The 17,890-nt window shown below is 41.4% G+C and overlaps 1 protein-coding gene across 2 annotated transcripts in view; it reads left to right on the top strand.

The window, feature by feature from the left end:
• The first annotated feature begins 253 nt into the window (after window positions 1-253).
• The window catches only part of Fmn1 (formin 1), a 451,810-nt gene continuing 434,173 nt past the window's right edge, over window positions 254-17,890 (top strand). The window contains exons 1-2 of one of the 2 annotated variants that reach the window (XM_008841150.3): window positions 254-362; window positions 831-961. The gene's annotated coding sequence lies outside the window, so the exon portion shown is untranslated. The remainder of the gene's footprint in view (window positions 363-830; window positions 962-17,890) is intronic. The other variant, XM_029567361.1, reaches the window with a different exon arrangement.

A 17,890-nucleotide genomic window follows, 5' to 3' on the forward strand; every position in this document is an offset into this window, starting at 1 on the left:
TGGTTTAAGGACCACCATCTTCAACCCCGCAACCTGGTCCTAATGCACGCTGTGACAGTTCTGCGACCCGCCCAGCTGCAGCACCGAGGCAGTTAATTTGGCGCCTCCGCTTTCTGTTCGCCTTCCCATCCTCAGGCTCGGAAGCCGCTGAACATTTCCATTGGTCATGATAACTGTCAATCAGTCCATTGCTCACCTCCCCCAAACAGACTGTCTGCCCGGCGCGTGCTAGGGAGGCGGAGCTTGTGGCTGGGGGCGGGACTTCGGCGGTAGAAGGCGCAGCGGCTGTTTCTGGTTCTGGCTCTGGGCAGGAGTGCGGTGGCATCCACGCAGCCTCTGCTACTGCTGCTGCACCTGGTCAGGTAAAAGAACCGGTCTTCCTCTTGGCCGTCTGCCCCACCTCTTCTTCCCAGGCAAAGACTGCCTGCTCAGCCTCCTGCCTTCAGGGTAATGGTCAGATCTGTTAGGCTCCGCTACCGTAATTATCCTTCCCTTCTGCGTTGCTTCCTCCAGCTCTGCAACCAGGCTGCTGGGAAGTGCGTTGATGGCCCCTGGAATCACCCCAACAGCCCTCTTCACAGAGCTCTGTCCTTAATTCTCAGGCCCTAGCCATGTTGACCCTCCAGTGCAGTCTCATTCTAGCTTGGCACAGGAAAGGTGGAAGGTTTGGAGGGCCGGAACGGGATTGATGCAGGCTTTATTTTGAAGCTAGATGTGTTTAGCTTGGAGGGGAAGCACCGCGGTGAAGTTGGATTGAGACTAGAAACTGCTTCGTGATTATCTTGGCAATGACTAGAAGATCTGTTTCTGCTCTGTGCTTGTATTTATAGGTGACATTCAGCATCATCACTGTTTTCTTCTTTCATCGTTATCTTTATCATCATCACCACGACCACCACCATCAGCATCTCTTCCTCCATCAGAACTCTCAATGTTATATAAAGGGAAACTATTCAAGCTTGTAAGTGTTGGACTTCCCTCCCTCAACCAGCAGGCAATGTCCTTGTCTGACGAGGTCACAACTAAACCCTTTTAACTCAAGGACAAGTAGTTGGGGACAGCGTTTGGGCTTGCTAAGTCCTGGAGAGTTTGATGTTGGTACTGACAGTCCTGATGGTCTAAATCGCCTCTAAAGCCAGTGATGTATAGACTTGTGTAATGAGTGCTTTAGCCACGAATAGATGAATATCCAAACCCAAGCCTTTAAGACCACTAGGTCAAGCTACAGAGCATCTGGCCTGTAGCATCCCAAAGAGCCTCCTGTTATACCAAGACAGGCTTAGTATCTCTGTTTGCATATGAGGTAGGTGTCACCATAATGGATCTAGGTTCCTGAGAAAGAGAATTATGTTCTATTGTCTACACCAGAAAGTATCTTACAGGCACTCCACTGAAACTCAACAGTTGTTACACAGCTCTTTCCAGGGCTTGCTGCAAGATCTACAGAATCTCTGATTTAAGCCAGGCGTGGTGGCACACGACTTTAGTCCCAGCACTTGGGAGGCAGAGGCAGGTGGATCTCTGAGTTCAAGGCCAGCCTGGTCTACATAGCGAGTTCCAGGCCGGTTGGGGCTATAGGGAGACTCAAAAAGACTAAAAGAAAAAAAAAAAAAAGATTCTCTGATTAGCCCTCTTTGAGGAGGAAAACATTTAAACTGAGAATTGAATATCAGAGTAGCTGTCATTGTGGACTCATTACTTTTAAAGCATTCTAGTCGTGTCCCAAGTCTCCTCAGCCAGAGATATCCAAACAGTAATCTTCCTTCTCCCAAGGGTGTTACAGTCTAGTGGAAGCACCAGTGAGCAACATGTCTCTAGACATACTGCAAGATCTAGGTGGTAATAACATCATTGGTGAGAAATAATGGCTAATAGTTGACAGGCAATGTATCATAATGATTAGACTCATAAAGCTGTTAGGCATAGGTTCAATTACTGAGGCAGTCCCTTCTTAGCTGAGTGATTTTGGTAAGTCCCCCACTTTAACTTTAGTTTCTCATCCATAAAATAAAGGCAATATTAACTTTCCCCTCATAGAGGAGTTATGAAGTAAATTTTAAAAATGTAAGTAAAATGTTTATTAGTTCCTGGCAATACTAGCTAACAAGCATAAGAAAGGCCCTAAAAAGTGTGTATTCTGTCTTTGTTCCTTTTAGATCTCTGTACTTATCCTAATGTGGGAGGTCATCTTCATGTTCCTAATACCTCTTAGAAGAGTATCACTGATTGAATACATCTGTGTTTAAATAACCATCTTACACCAACCTGTGCAAATGCTTATCAAGCTTTCAGTTAAGATGCATTGCAGCTGCAGCTTTGGAGAGGTTTTCTGGGTCTCTGGGATGGTCCTAGGCTGTTCTTTTCTCACTGGCTGTTCACTGAACTGACTTGAAAAATTGTGCTTTTTGCGGAATCATTAGCAAATGCATTGGCTTCTGCCCAGGGGAAGTCAAACTGCCTTTCTTCATATGTCTGTAGGAACTGAAGCTACTCTAAATTGCCAGCCTGGAATAATTTATGTTTTACAGTATTAGTCTTAACTAAGAATAATGTTTCTCCTTATTCATGTAGAAACTAGGAAGCAACAATCTCTGCAGTTCATTTCTCTGATTCAGAAGGGAAGGCTAACACAGTTCTTTCTGCTTTGAAGGAATACTTCGAAATTTGGAGTACATCGTCCATTATATTAGTTAGAATCTTTTCTGTTGTGTTATATAGAAATTCAATAGAAAGGATCCTAAGCAAAAATGAGCATTTGAGCCTCACATAATTGAGCCCAACCAGACTTTAATATCCTGGTGAGACTGCTGGTCTACTTGAAGGTGGGTGCTGACTTCTAGAGGCTTTCTGAGGTTGGTAGCTTGTTTTCTCTCTTTGTTTTAGGGTATTTCTGTTGGTTTTCTTTTAATTCTGCTATTCTTTCCCATCTTGACCTTACAGTTTTCTGTTAAAGACCCTGTCCTCTAGGTGCCTTCAATAAACTCTAAAGCCACATCCGTCTAGCTCTGTAATCCAAGGGCAGCTCCCTTTTCCAGGTCCTAAGTGAACATTTCCAGGAAAGACCTGCACATGAAAAGCCTTTGGTCACAGGTGTAGCCTGTCTGGATTAAATATTTCGGTCAAGAGAATGCAGTTCTATAGCTCTTACTTGTCAGCGATTGGGTTTCATATCCTGGTCTTCTGCCCTATCTGGACATAAAATTTGTAGAGCTATCCCAAAGGGAAGGGGCATAGGAACAGTGTAGAACTTGACGTGATGATGGTAAACATCCTTGATAGAGAACTGAGGAACTTGGTGTAAGATGCTTCAAAGTTTAGTTTTAGGTTAAAATTTTAGGTTCATGCTAAGCATCCCAAACTGTTGTGTATTTCAGGTGATCTTGTTTTAATGTTTGTTCTTCCATTAAAACTTTTTATATAAACGTGAAAACTTAGGAAAGTTTAGTTACACGCAGTGATCCCACTGTTGGTGGTTTGATCATACTTGGAGTTACTCATAACTTCTTAATGGCGCTAGTTTTAACAGTACTCATTCTTTTTAGATGTGTATGGACTTTGTCTTAAAAATCAGCTTTATTTTTAGCCGGTCTAAGCCTGTTTGCTGACAGATTTGCAGCTCTTAATCTGACTTGCTTGATCTTGGCAGAGATACAAGACAATGGGAATTGTACTCTTGGGCAGCAAATGTGAACTTGCAACAACAGGCTAGCCTTGTGAAGGAATTAAAACATCCCTGTATTCAGGGTCTGGATTGAAGTACTAACAAAGTACTCATCTGTACGTCCTATAAAGCAGTAATTACTGTAGTGAGAGGATGTAGAGACGACTACCCAGCCTCCTGACCTTGTCAACATTAAAAACCCAGAGTCTGAGAAATAGACCATGCCTTCTTAGGTTGTTCAAATCCTTGATGAAAAGTAAAAACTGTCTCAGGGTAATTGAATAATATGGTAATTTTCTGTTCTTCCCTAGACATTGAACATATACTATCTTGATCCCTATATGAGTGTGAGCAGAGTTGCTACTCCTTTGGGCCCCTTCTCCACTTCCCTGAGCAGAACAGACCTCTGAGATTGTCTGCAGGAAGCAGGCTTCTAGCCAAGTCATTTCTTTTTCTCCTCCTCCAAGCCAACACATCTTTTATTTCTCGCCCTTAATCAAAACTGACTTGTATTGTGTCTATTGTATTAAGATCATTCCTGTTCTCCTTTCTACAGTGACACAGATCATTGCCAAATACTAATATCGTTCAAATTAAACACTTTTTACTTTGGTCTTCCTTGTGACAAGCTATTAGAGTAAGTATTTTGGAGGTAGTCAGGACTATTTAGCATTCTGGTTGGCCGTCAGGGTTTGGACATTAATTGAGAAGCAGCAGACTGGGGAGGTTGGATAACAGGACAGGAAATAGCATTATGTTGCAGCTGGCAGGTTCAATACATCCCTGCCCTGAGCTTTCCCCGATTAAATCAGAGTGCTCTAGGACACATGTTAGGGACAGAAACACAGAGAACAGGAATGACCCCAGTATCATCAGTACATTAAAATTTGATCATGCATTCTGTCATATGTGCTAAATCCTATCAGGCCAAGCATTTGTACCCAGATGTCCTTCAGTATAAGTTCATCCACCGGAGTCTAGTCAGCCTATTTAGAGATCTTAAAGAAGATCTACTTTCCCTTACCCAGCAGTAATCAATTGCCAATAGGTCCTAGGCTAGGGTTGGATCCTGCTGCTCTGTTCCCTCCTTCTGTGCTGGGCCTTTGTCTGATTGAGCCGGCATGGGTCTTGTGCGTGCTGTCACCATTGTTGCAAGTTCTTATGAGCAAGTTCCCAATGACCTGAAAGCCTCTGTTTTCCTATGTTCATGCTCTTTCTACTTGGCTCTTTCTGCTGGGGAGATGGAGGAGGGGATCTAAATTTGATTAAGTTCTATTATGTGAAATACACAAAAACTCAATTAAAAATATGTTCAAAAAATTCATCAAACAGAGTGCTTTTGTTAAAGCGTCCAGCCATAGTTGCTTCTCTTTGACCCACATGTGCATCTTCTACTCATACCCACCCATGCTTGATGCTCTCTCCTGGGATGCCCTCTGTGAAGCATGGAGAGAAACACACAGGTGTTTCAGAGTACCTTCCCAGTTACTAGGAAAAGCCCTCCTCAGTGATCCATTCCCTGTAGTAATTTTGATTTCCCAAACCTTGATACTTGTACAAATGAGGTTCAAATGAAATTGTCTAAATGAATAACATCATCTGTGGGTGAGAAGGAACCCTTCTGGGAAGCCTTCTGAGCAGCATGTAGGTGATTGTGGTGCTGTCTCAGGTTCTAGAATCCCCTGAGTGATTGCCAATAACTCTTTCCAGAGTCTTAGTTCCTCTAAGTGCTAAAGGGCAGGATTTCTGTTCTTGGGTGATATAAAGTTGCTAAGCTAGAATATAGAAAGTATTTTTCAATAATTGTTATGTAAATAGTGATCTTTATCCTCTGAAAGTGTTAAACATTGAAAAAAATTGTGTTTAAATGTGTTCAGTTCTCAAGAGGCGGTAAATTTCCCCTCCAAAGGGCAATATGTTGTTATCTCCCTACAGAATATTTTGGGTATAAGCATTGTAGGGTAAGTTGTAAGATAGTGCTCTCTGCTTTGATCTGTTTACTGGCTGAAAGCACATCTCTGTGGTCTTAGTCCTATGAGTAATAATACAACTTGGTTTTCACCACTACACCACAGAGTCCAACAGAACACAATATTCTAGCTAAGAAAAATCCTCAAAGGCTATTCTGAGGGCAGGCAGTGAGAAGAGAATGTATGTTGCCTCCCTTTGTGCCCATCCTGCACTGATACTGAGAATTTAAACCCCTTGCCCAGGTTACCAGCTATGCTGACACCTTTTGTGCAGAAGATAAAAGGGTGCTGAATGTCTTATATAGGTGAGGAAACCAGGACCCTGAGAGGTTAGTGTGTTTGCTCAAGGACAGAGTTCTAAGTGAAATCTGGGTAGTTAGTATTTTGCCCGCTGGTCTTACATCCCACTTTCTATGTCCTAGTAAGCCAGTGAAAATACTCTCAGCTTTCACATTTTTTTTTACTTTAAAACAGGATAAACCATAAATATAGTGCAGTATTTTGGGTACAGATTTAGTAAAAAGCAAGAGCTGGGTTTTTTAGTCATTAAAGTGGTCATCTGTTCTCTTTTTAGATGAAAGCAGTCACTTTAGACCGTTTTCTAAGCTTAGCTCATATTTGGAAAGCTTTGCAAGTATTTTTTTAAAGCTAACAAATCTGCAGAAAGTGAATTCATTTACAGAATTGGCACCAGTCCTGTCCTTGTTTGACAGTGTCCTCATCTCCTTGTCTCCATTTTGTTTATAGCATCCTCACCTTTTACCCATAGGAGACTGGCAGGATTTGGGAATTCCATCTTTTCTACCCATTCAATTCCCAGGTACCTAAGTTTAGAACATGCAGTGGATACTGTCTTTGTGTTAAGACCACTTTCTAATTTGGCTAAATTGGTCCAAATTTTAAGCTCTGAAAACATAGCACATAATTCTAATTTTTAGGATTATTTGATGAACTGAAACTCCACAAGCCATGGCATCATAAGGGGAAAAAAAAAAGCTTGTAATCTTAATCACTCTGTCTTATACCTTACCACATAATTCTTATCTCACATTGTTCTGCAGGCAGATGACAAAGGAGAATGAGATGAGGATGTGAAAAGTGACTTGCCCAAGGTCACTCCTGGTCAGTAGCACAGCCAAGAATAGATCCAGGTCACCTGACTCCCTGGTCTTTGTTCATTACATCATTCAGGTCCTTTCAGGAAGCCCCGCTGACTCCAAAAAATGAAGAAGGCAAATGGTAGTGAACTTCTAGACTCAGTTTTGGAGGCTTGACTGAGTTTCTCCCTTTTTTCATTTTAGGTTGAAACATATCTATAACTGCCAATTTATAGCACTATTTGCTAAATTTGAGAGCTTAACTAACACAGGATTTATTAAGAGAAGCAAATCACAAGCTAGACAAATGATAGAGCAACGTGGAGAGACAGCGAGGCTGCAGAACAGTTAGTTGTTCAGGGAGCTTCTTCCTGAAGCACATCTAAGAGGGAGAGGATCTGTAAAAGCAGGGAAGGGACCCGTCCTAGGACTGCCTGCAGAGGGTTGTGTCAGGGGCCCAGGAGAGTACCATGAGGAAAAGTAATGTGCGGAACTAGAAGAGGATTTGAAAAATGTTAAGCAGATTTTTAAAAAGGAAGAAGGGCTTTAGGTGATGCAATCAGCATTTGATGTACAGATTCTCACAGAAGAGAAGCAGAACTACTCAAATCTCATTTTGCTCCTGTCTTTTCCATTCAAGCCTAGCAGATAAGAATCTCCTATGAAGAGAGGCATAAAACAAGACTCCTATCTCTTTATTGCAAATCATCTCTTTAAAAATTTTTATTTATTATTTTTGTTTTATGTGTATGAGTATATTGCCTGCAGGTATGTGAGTGCACCTGTGTTGTGCAGTGCCGTGGAGGTCAGAAGAGGGCTTTGGATTCCCCTGGAACTGGAGTTAAGGATGGTTTGTAGTGACCATGTGAGTGCTGGGAATCGAACCCGGGTCCTCTGCAAGAGCAGTCAGTGCTCTTAACCACTGAGCCATCTCTCCAGCCCCTATTGCAAATCATCTTAACTTCTGTTTCAATCTTCTTTCTTTCTGTGAAGGTTTCTTTCTGTGAAAGTTGACCTCCACCCTTCTTAGGGCTGCACAATTCCCCAGAGTTATGTCAAGGCTCCAGGAGATGACACTGTGCCACAACATGAGGAGAGGGGGCCCTCTGGTCATGGAGGCAGCAGGTCACATGGGTGGTGCTGTAGCACACAGCATTTCTGCCCCCATGACTCTGAGTTGTAGTGTTCAATTGGTCCACAGAAATCTTTGAGTGACGTTGCCTATGGTTCTGCCTACCTACACATACCATACACATTTACAGGGCCCTGTAGCTTCCTTAGGGACACTACCAGAAAGGAAAGCATGGTTGCTTCCTCCTCCAGGGCCCTCAACTTTCCCTCCCTCCCTCCCTCCTTCTCTCCCCATTTTTTCTAAGATCCCTGAGGAGATAATCTTCATGTTTCTTCAGGATTTTTCATGTCCAAAAATATTATTCCTTTTTATATCCTCTGAGAAATTCTCTATGTTCTTTCAAGAGTTTAAGATTAGGGAAAACAAAATCTAGAACTATTCACAATTTCTTCTTTTTCTCCTTACTGCACAGTTGTACTGAAGCAATAACTGCCCATTTGGGTACTTGTCAAAGAGAAAAATAGGAGAAATAAAAATGAATATAGATAAATATCTTTACATATGGTTTTCCTCTAGAATGATAGTAATTTGGCATGTCTGACTTGCTAACATCCACTTCCCTTTTCTAGGAATGGACTTAGAAGCATCAGGTTCCTACATTCATAACCCCATCCCCTAGCCAAGCATAGTTAAACGAGGAATAGAGTTGTGACCCAGGCTTGGCCACATGGGTTATTTTTTCCAAATTGGAGTTTTGAATTGGAGGACCACAGGTGTACGAGTCACCTAAGGTTAGTCAGAGTAGGAAAAGTCCTCCAGGGACCAGTCTGGGAAACTCGCTGCAGGAGCAGCAGAAGATTCTGCCTTGCTACCTCCTGCTTTGGGCTCTTCTTTTCTCCTGATTTCATGAAATTGTCCATGAATCCCATGACATCAAATGTCTTTCTGCTTTTGCTTAATGTAGCCAAACTCAGATTCAGATGTTTTCAACCAAAAGTAGTGTAAGAATGGTTGATACTTTTCAAAGAAACAAAACCATGGTGAGGAGGAGCCTAAAATCCAAGGTATGTGAAGACAAAATAAGATAGAATCTAGCCGTTTGCCATATGTTCATCTAGTGATTGAAGGTGACAGTTGCACGAATTGAATTTGTGATTCATGAACAAACCTGGGTGTGCTTTTAAGGAACTGTTTTTTTTTTTTTTTTTTTTTTTTTTTTTTTTTTTTTTTTTTTTTTTATTTTTTGTTTTTTTGTTTTTTGGTCTTTTTGAGACAGGGTCTCCCTGTAGCCTCAGCTGGCCTGGAACTCACTATGTAGACCATGCTGGCCTTGAACTCAAAGAGATCCGCCTGCCTCTGCCTCCCAAGTGCTGGATCAAAGGAGTGAAGCTAAGGAACTATGTTTAACTCTGGGTGTTGCATTTTTGTGGGACCATTGATCAGTAGACAAGATTTGAACGATAAGCAGGATTTTCAAAGCTAATAGCTCTCCCTCTGAAGGCTTCTGGAGAGGTTTAGATGGAGAGCCAGAGTGAAATGTCTCAGGAAACATGGGAGGTTTAAAAGACAGTTGGATAGGAGAGGAGGTGGATTTTCTCATTGCAGCTTAGGGAGTAAGAGCAAGCATCAGTGGAAAGAAATTGATAGAAATAGCTTTTGGGGCAGAATAAGAGAAAAGTTTATTTATTTGTATTTAGAGCTATCTGGAAAGCCATGAGGTTAGTTCAAGGAAAGATTGGATAGCCATTTTCAAGGACTGCAAGGAAGGAGAGAGGTCAGCATTGACAGATGGAGTGGATGGTATCCGAGTTTTCTTTAAATTAAAGATTGCATCATTTTCCCTATGAATAACATTAAATCCTAGAACAGAAGTGCCCACCCACACTTTGTCAGAATGTAGTAGGATTTAAAGCATTTCACCAAGGTAGTTTTATTCCTTCTTTATTAAAACATATACAAAGGCTACAGATTTTTATTGACAGGTATTTCTAAAAGTAAAGGAACCAAAATTTTGTTTCTGTACTCTATACAGTTAACAGCGATTATTGCTCATAGCCAGTGGATCACTGAAAATGACTTTTGTAGTAGTATTAATATAAGAATTTCTGTGTACAACTGAGTAGATTCTTTGAATTATTCTAATACAAACTTACAGTTTTCTAAGTATATATAATATATGTGTGTGTGTGTGTGTGTGTGTGTGTGTGTGTGTGTGTGTGTGTGTTCCTTTTTGTTTTTTTAGACAAGGTCTCCCTGTAGCTCCTGGAACTCACTGTGTAGACCAGGCTGGCCTCAGTCTCACAGAGATCAGCTTGCCTCTGCCTCCTGCATGCTAGGATTAAAGGTGTGTGCCACCATGCCTGGTACGTAAATAATCTTTTTTAAAGTTGCTGTGGCATCTTTTGTTAAACCTAAATGGATAACTCAGATTTTTTTATTTACCCCTCCAAAATATCAGACATATACTAATCCTTTAACTGAGCTATATAGTTTAGACCTTTAACTGAGTTATATACTTTAGACTGTCACTTCTTATGAGGAATTAAGAGCTAGGAAGCTCCAGTTTATCACTTGTAAGCAGATGTTGACATTCCAAAATAATGTCTTAAGCAGGAAGGGACAAGGAAAGTCACTTACTTTGAAAATCTGGGTTTAAAGAAGACTCCATCAGACAGTTTGACAATATGGAGCTTTTCATAATCACTCAGTCTTCATGTAAAATCCTTTAAAATAACTATACACATAACCATTTGTTATTGTGATTTAAGTGTGTTGCATTGCAGGGATCAAAGGAACAGACTTTTCTGCTTTGTAAATTGGATTTTCAAAGTAATTTTAAAGACAATATTGCAACATAAGTAATTGAGCATTTATTATGTTAACATCATAATCACCTGAACAAATAGACTGACTCAAGATTTTAAGAGTGGGTTTTGAAGGAAAACTACTTTATTTTGTTTCATCTTTTTGCATGAGTGTGTACATGTGTACTCAAAACATGTGTGGGGGTGCCTTGGGTGTGTGGGTACATGTGTAGATGTGGGTGCATATGTACATGTGCTCATGCATTTGGAGTGAATGCATTTGGAGGCCAGGGTTGGCCCTTGATGTCTTTCCAGATGGCTTTCACCTTCTATATTGAGGCAGGGTCTCTTGCTGAACCCAGAGCTCATGAATTCAGCTAACCTGACACACCAGCTTGTCTCTGCCTCTTTTTTTTGTTGAATTTTTACAAATTTCATACAATATATTTTGATCATATTTAGACCCTCTCCTCTATCTGCACGCTTCTTATAGCATGCCTATCCCACCCTCCATGACCGTCGGATTTCATGTAGTCTGTCATATATGTTAAGACCTTTGGAGCCAAGTTTGTATCCCCACATGTCCACTGGAGCCTGGTTAACACCCTTAAAGAACCAACTCTCCCCCTGCCAGTAGTTGTTGGTTGCCAGTAGTTACCCAGTTAAGGTGGGGACTTCTTTCTTCTATACTGGGTTTTTGTCTGGCTTGAGTTTGCATGGGTCTTGGGTATGCTGTTACCACTGCTGTAAGTTCCTATGAGTAACTTCCCAGCTGTCTGGAAAACTGTTTCCTTGTCATCAACCACCTCTGATTCTTACAATTTTTCTGCTCCTTCTTCTGCTGTGGTACCTGAGCCTTGGGTGGCAGAGGTTTGATGAAGGTGACCTGTTCAGAGATAAGCACTCTGTAGTCTCTTATTCTCTGCACTTTGGCCATTTGTGGCTTTCTGAGTTAATCACCATCTCTTTTTATGAGGAAGCTTCCCTGGTGGGAGTTGAGAGATGCATTAGTATTCTTTCTGCCCTGTTCCACTATGCCCCCTGAGTCTTAAGTGTAGAGGTTCCATTGTAGATGTGTAACATAGGGCTGGGCATCTCACAGACACTTATTCTCTGCATTTTGTTGAATTTTGACCAGTTGTGAAACTTTGTAATAGTCTTCATCTTTTGCAAAAATAAGCTTATTTGATGAATTGTGAGAGGTATACTTGTCTGTAAATATAAGAACATGTGAACATTGGGGTTACAGGGGGGCTGCCACACCCACTCAGAATTTATGCAGATTCTGGTAATCTGAACTCTGGTTATCATGCTTGCATGACAAGTTGTTTAATATCTGAGCCAGCTCTCCATCCATGAGACCCACTTTATGAAAATAATGTATATTGATTATCAAGAATTCAAATAAGACAAAGTATTATGAGGGCAATTTAAAAAACGTCAGGGCTAGAGAGATTGCTCAGTGGTTAAGAGCACTGGTTCTTGCAGAGGTCCCAGGTTCGACTCCCAGCACCAACAGCTAACAGCTGTCCTAACTCCAGTTCCAGGGGATCCTATGCCCTCTTCTGACCTCTGCAGGCATTGCATAACACAACACGGGTGCACTTACATACAAGTAATACACTCATACACATAAAAATAAGAAAACACCTCAGTTGGTTGTGGTGGCACAGGCTTTTAATCTCAGCACTTGGGAGGCAGAGGTAGGTGGATCTATGTGAGATCTAGGTGAGCCTTATCTATATAGTGAGTTCCAGGCCAGCTGAGTCTACAGGAAGACACTGCCTCAAAAAAAAACTAAACAAACAAAAAACAAACAACAAAAAAACTTACCTCAAATACTATTATTCCAATTGTCCAATTGTTAACTTTTGATGAGTATGACTTTAGACAGCTGTATGCCTGGATATTTGGAAATATCTGTGTAAAAATAAGTAAACAAATGTAACAAAAAATACATTTAAAAACTTTTCAAACAATTGAAACGAAAAAAATAATCAAAATTTAAATATATTTACTTACCACATTTCAGATATATTATTTATTTAAATAAACTCTAGCTTTAAAAAGTTATCATGGGTTTGATAGAAAATAATTTCATTGTAATGCTGTATTTATAAATTACTTTCTTCAGAGAGTAGCAATTAAAACTTCTTCCCTTTCCTCCCCACCTCTTGAGTATTATTAGATGTAGTTATTTCTGTCATTCAGGCGATAACATTCTATTTTGTTCTGGGAGTATAATTGTAGAAGTTTCTTACTGGCAGTGCCCTGCTGGAATGGCTTGCATGGGTACTATAAGGATGTGCTGTTAGAATCCAGCCGCTGCTCAGGCACCGCTCACAGAGTCTAACAGGCACCCACTGAGACATTGTGAGTTCCTAGCTAGCAGATATCTCATCAGGGAAGTAAGTTTACATCAAAGGAGTGCCACATTCTTTTCCCCTACCCCTATTCCTGCCTGGGAATCCAGAGAGCCTGGCTGCAGGCTCTTGCTGAACCTTCTCCTTCCTCAAACATATCAGAAGAGCCTCCCTCCTCCGCCCTGTGGGCTCAGATTATCTTCAGAGACACTGCCTGCTGTCTGTCTCTGGTGCTGGGGCCTGAACTCTCCTCGGAGACCCCCCCCACCCATGCTGTTGCCCCCCCCTGTCTGTTTGCCCATGGGGAAAATAACTCTTCTAATAAACTCCTTATTCCCCCGTAATCTGTCTCAGGGTTCTCTTTAACTACCCGCCCCATCCCCATCTAAAACCCAACACATACAACCTCTATGAGTGTTAGTTTTGTACTTTCATGTGTTTTATTGTTCGGTAAATGTCAACCTACTACCTTAACATGCCATTCATAATCCCTCATACCTTGGATCTCTGCAATTGTGTAAACTGTAAACCTTATTGTTTACTTACAGAAATGTTATTGCATACTTATTTAATACTAGGAATTTCTGAACTATAGAAATTCAATGCTAAAGCACACATGATCTCTGTCCTCAAAGTGTGAGAGCAACCAACATGTACTAAATTCCTAGTGTGTCAGCTCATGGTAACTGATTTGTTATTTTTTTTCTCCTCATACTGCCTGACATTCAATGAATAGTCACTCAGTAAGTGTTTTATTAAGTTTTTGTGTGCCACTTACTATGGTATGATAGTTGTATGAAAAGTTGAATCTTTTTGTCTTGATTTGTTAAGTAGGTATTTGCTGTCCCTATTTTATAGATGACAAAGCTAAGTTTCAGCAAACAATATCCTAAAGTTATACAAAAGGGTTGATTATAAAAGTCATTCTGTTTTCATAGCATCAGGACTGAGTCATGGGTGTTGAAAGTAACAGAGGAAGGCGGCACATGCCTGCTGGTTGTGCTCCATTAAAATGAGGTGTATAACCATGTGTATAGAGTGTAAAGAAGGTTGCTTGGTGCAGAATCTCCATTCTCCACTTACTACCTGGTATCAGCTAAACCCCTTCACTCTCTAAGTCTTAGTTTTCTATCTGTAAAATAGGGTTAACAGTGAGAAATTAAATGAAGTAATTCAGATGAAATTCTTAACCATAGTCTTTCCCACAAGTGATCAGGTAATAGTAACTATTCACATATTGATATTTTAATAAATTATGCAGAATGTTCAAGCAGAAGGATACCTGCCTACCCAGGGTTTCTAGGGGAGGAGACATTTTTGCTTAGACTGTGCTGAAAGCACAGAAACTCATCAGGTGAGAAGCAGAATCTTGGGAGGAAGAGAAACATGTAACATGGACTGAGAGGTCCTGCTGAGATACAGAATACCTGCATTACCCTATGCAACTTCCTTCCTTCACTTGTACTTCTAGAGTCTGCAAACAGGAACATCTGTGTTCAGAGAAACTGACTTGCAAATAGACTGTCTTATCTTACTGGACCATCTTCCCATCGAGAAGGTGAACTAGTCAGAGTCTGCACAGCTCCAAGGAAACATGAGGTGACAAGGCAGTTTTAGGGCCTGGGGCCATCCCAGGCCAGTGTCAGTGCAATGACTGGCTGGCATTAAGATGGTGCCTACAGCCTAACAGTTTATGTAGTGTTTCTGAACCTGCTTTTCATTGTCTGCCAACCCTAAGCATCTCTGTGAAATGTTCATATCACAAGTAAACTGCATGCCTGTTCATATACTGCTGGGTCCATGCTTCATGTTTAGGAAGAGTTAAGATTTTATCCCCTTTCAGAGAACCAACTGGAATGAGCCAGACTTCAGAGGTCCTTTACAGATTAACAAAGCAGCAGCCAGATCTTGTCTCTCCCAGTTTAAAATCCTCCAGGAACTTCTCATTGGATTTAGAGTTCAGATTCAGAATTCTTAGGTCTCCAAATTTACCTGATCTGGATGCTCCTGCCTGTCAGCCTAATCTCACTTAGTATCAGCCTTTGTGCAGAGCACAGTGTACCCACGGAGAGAGCAAAGTCATAGGATGGAAGGCCATGGGCCACCTTCAGTGTGTGGAAATGTGGAGAGGCTATGAGGGTACACTAACCATAGTAGTTACAATTCCAAAATGGCTTAGAAGAGGGGATTTGACTGCTCTAGAAAACCAGGTGAGACATCTCTGAAAAAGCAGCAGTGATAGAACCTTGATATCAAAAGATTTAGGAGTGAAACAGAAATATGTGAAAAATGCTTCAGAACAATGTTGTATGGAAGACATATGGAACCGCATATGTCTCCTGTGGCAGCAGATGTGGGCTGCCTTTGAATCTCTAAAAGGAAGCTGGGTCTGGAGAGTGGTGCAAGGTGAAGCTAGAAAACTAGATATGGCCAGACACATAGGGCCTTTCAGGCAGCGCTACTGCTGAAATGTGTTGTAATAGTGGCAGAACCATGTGAAGGATTTGACTGTATGTGTCTAATGAGGAGGTGGCATGGCCAGAGATTTTGGGCTTCTGGTTAAAGTGTGAGCATTAGCAGGTTTGGAGGCACTGGTAGGAGAGTGATCACTAGTCCCAGTTTGCCTGGAAATTAACTGTTTTAGCACTAGTTATAGCACTCATGGGCAGATCAACACATGGGTTACCCTATGCTGTACAGCATGCAGGTGAACCATGATTATCCTATGGAAAATGCAATGTCGTCTTTTCTCCAGACTCACTGTATTTTTCAAAAGATCAGCGTGATCATTCCCTGTTTTTGAAGGCCTCTTCACACTGGCTTTCAAATATATACATGCAACACAGCAGTCTGGGAGCACATGCCCCTTTCATGTACAAATTGCTTCAGATAAGCTTTGATTATTTTCTTACATGGGCTTGGTTCATATTTTTGACAGTTCAGTGCCTGGATTTTGCCCAAATAGAGACTGGTATATGTGAAAAGGTAGACCAAATCCCTGCCTGCTCCTTCTGCTCACTGCCAAACCATGCTCCAGACCTAGGTTCTAGGCAGCATCTCCATACCCAGCTTCCTGGTTCCAGGTTTCACTCCCCTCCCACACTGCTATGGCCCCAAATTCCATTGAAGCTTATTCTCTGAGCAGTCATACTACAGAGCACACGAATGGTTCCCAGTTGCCCTATAAATGTTTCTACTCCTACATATATTTTTTTAGACAGTGTCCCCTATAGCCTCAGCTGGAACTCGCTGTGTAGACTAGTCTGGCCTCTATCTCACAGGGATCTGCCTGCTTCTGCTTCCCAAGTGCTGGGATTAAATGCATGAGCCACCACTCCTGGCACATTCCTAGATTTTAAGACTACCTCTTCCACCCACAGGGTTATCTAACCCTCCTGCTTTTTCTCTGGTCACCTAAGATAATCAGAAAGAACCGAGTGAGGTATACTGTTGCTGCTATTATAACTGTATGTGGGCTGAATGTGTGGCAGGCCTGCTCTGAACTCTTCTACATATTTATTAAGATTTGTATTTATATATTCATTCCCTCATTGAAGAGCTTTGCTAAAATGGGACAGACTGACTAAGCACTCAAAGGACACAGAATTGAACAGAACTCTGATGATGAAAACACTGTAGGAGAGTAACCTATAGATACTTAAGGGGACAGGCGACATATTCTGTGGAGACACATGTGGTGGAGTAATGAACTTGAGAAAAATTAAAGTCCTAAAGGGTCTCCAGTTTAAGATTTTGCCTTTGTGCCTGGGCCAGGTAGGAGAGATTAAGGACAGCTCCTTATATGGTGCATGTTACTATCAAGTTAAATGTTTTGAGCAAAGCAAGGGGAGAAGCCTTGGAAGTTCTGGGGTACAGAGGTCACTACAGCTTGAGTCTCACTTAAGCTGATAACGATCGCTTAACACTACAGGCCATTCTAAACGCATGTGAAGTTTGCTCTCAGTGCCATTATTTTCAGCACTTGAATTACTGTTCTTTGGTTCTTATTGTTGATGAAAGTTTGACTTTTTCTCCCTAAGTGTACATTTCTTATACCATTTTACCTTTCACTTTCTCCTCTTACTGTCTCCTTGTGTCTTCTGGGCTCTGGAAGTCTTGGTTCAGAGCCTACGTGTACCCTGAACTTTTCATCTACCTAGAAAGGCAATTTGGTGATTGTGCTCCATTTTGGGGGAATTGCACTCTAAGTAGTGAAGGGCAGTGAAGGGTGGTTGAACAACTTGGAGAATACTGTTAGCAATCAGCAAAACTAGACTTGAGTCCAAGGCTTCTCACTCCAAATTCTTTACCTTTCCCTCCATCTGCATTACTGGAGGTAGTTTGTCACTGGTGAAGACTGATCAGTCCTGGACCATGTGTGCATGTGGTGAATATTTTATATCTGTGAATTAAGGAAAGGAACTAGAAAAAGAATGGATCTGTCTTCTGAATGACACTCAAAGTTCCTGATCAGTCCTCAAAGAAATTTGAGAGCCAGGGCTGAGTCAAACCATCTACATTCATATCCTCATGTCAGCTGCTTACCTTTTCCCTGTGAGACCATAGACAGATAACCCTCTCTGTACATCAGAATAATAAAAAAACATTTAAAAAAATAGGGACACTATTACCTACCTCACAGACTTTTGTGAAATTTGTGTTAAAACAGGTAAACCCCTTAGAAAAATGCCTAGTGCACAAGTGATTACTAAATGGTAGGAAATACCTTATTTAAAGAGAATTTATCTCTCAGTTAATAACCAAAGCTTAAAGCCATGTGTGGTAGCACATACCTTTAGTCCTGGCACTGCCAAGGCAGGTGGATCTCTGTGAGATGGAGGCCAGTCTTGTCTACATTAGAGAGTTCCAGGGCAGCTGTGGCTACAGAGAGACCCTGTCTCAAAAAAAAAAAAAAAAAAAAAA

The sequence above is a fragment of the Nannospalax galili genome, unplaced genomic scaffold (assembly GCF_000622305.1).
Source record: "Nannospalax galili isolate Female #2095 unplaced genomic scaffold, S.galili_v1.0 scaffold999, whole genome shotgun sequence".
Taxonomy (NCBI): Eukaryota; Metazoa; Chordata; class Mammalia; order Rodentia; family Spalacidae; genus Nannospalax; species Nannospalax galili.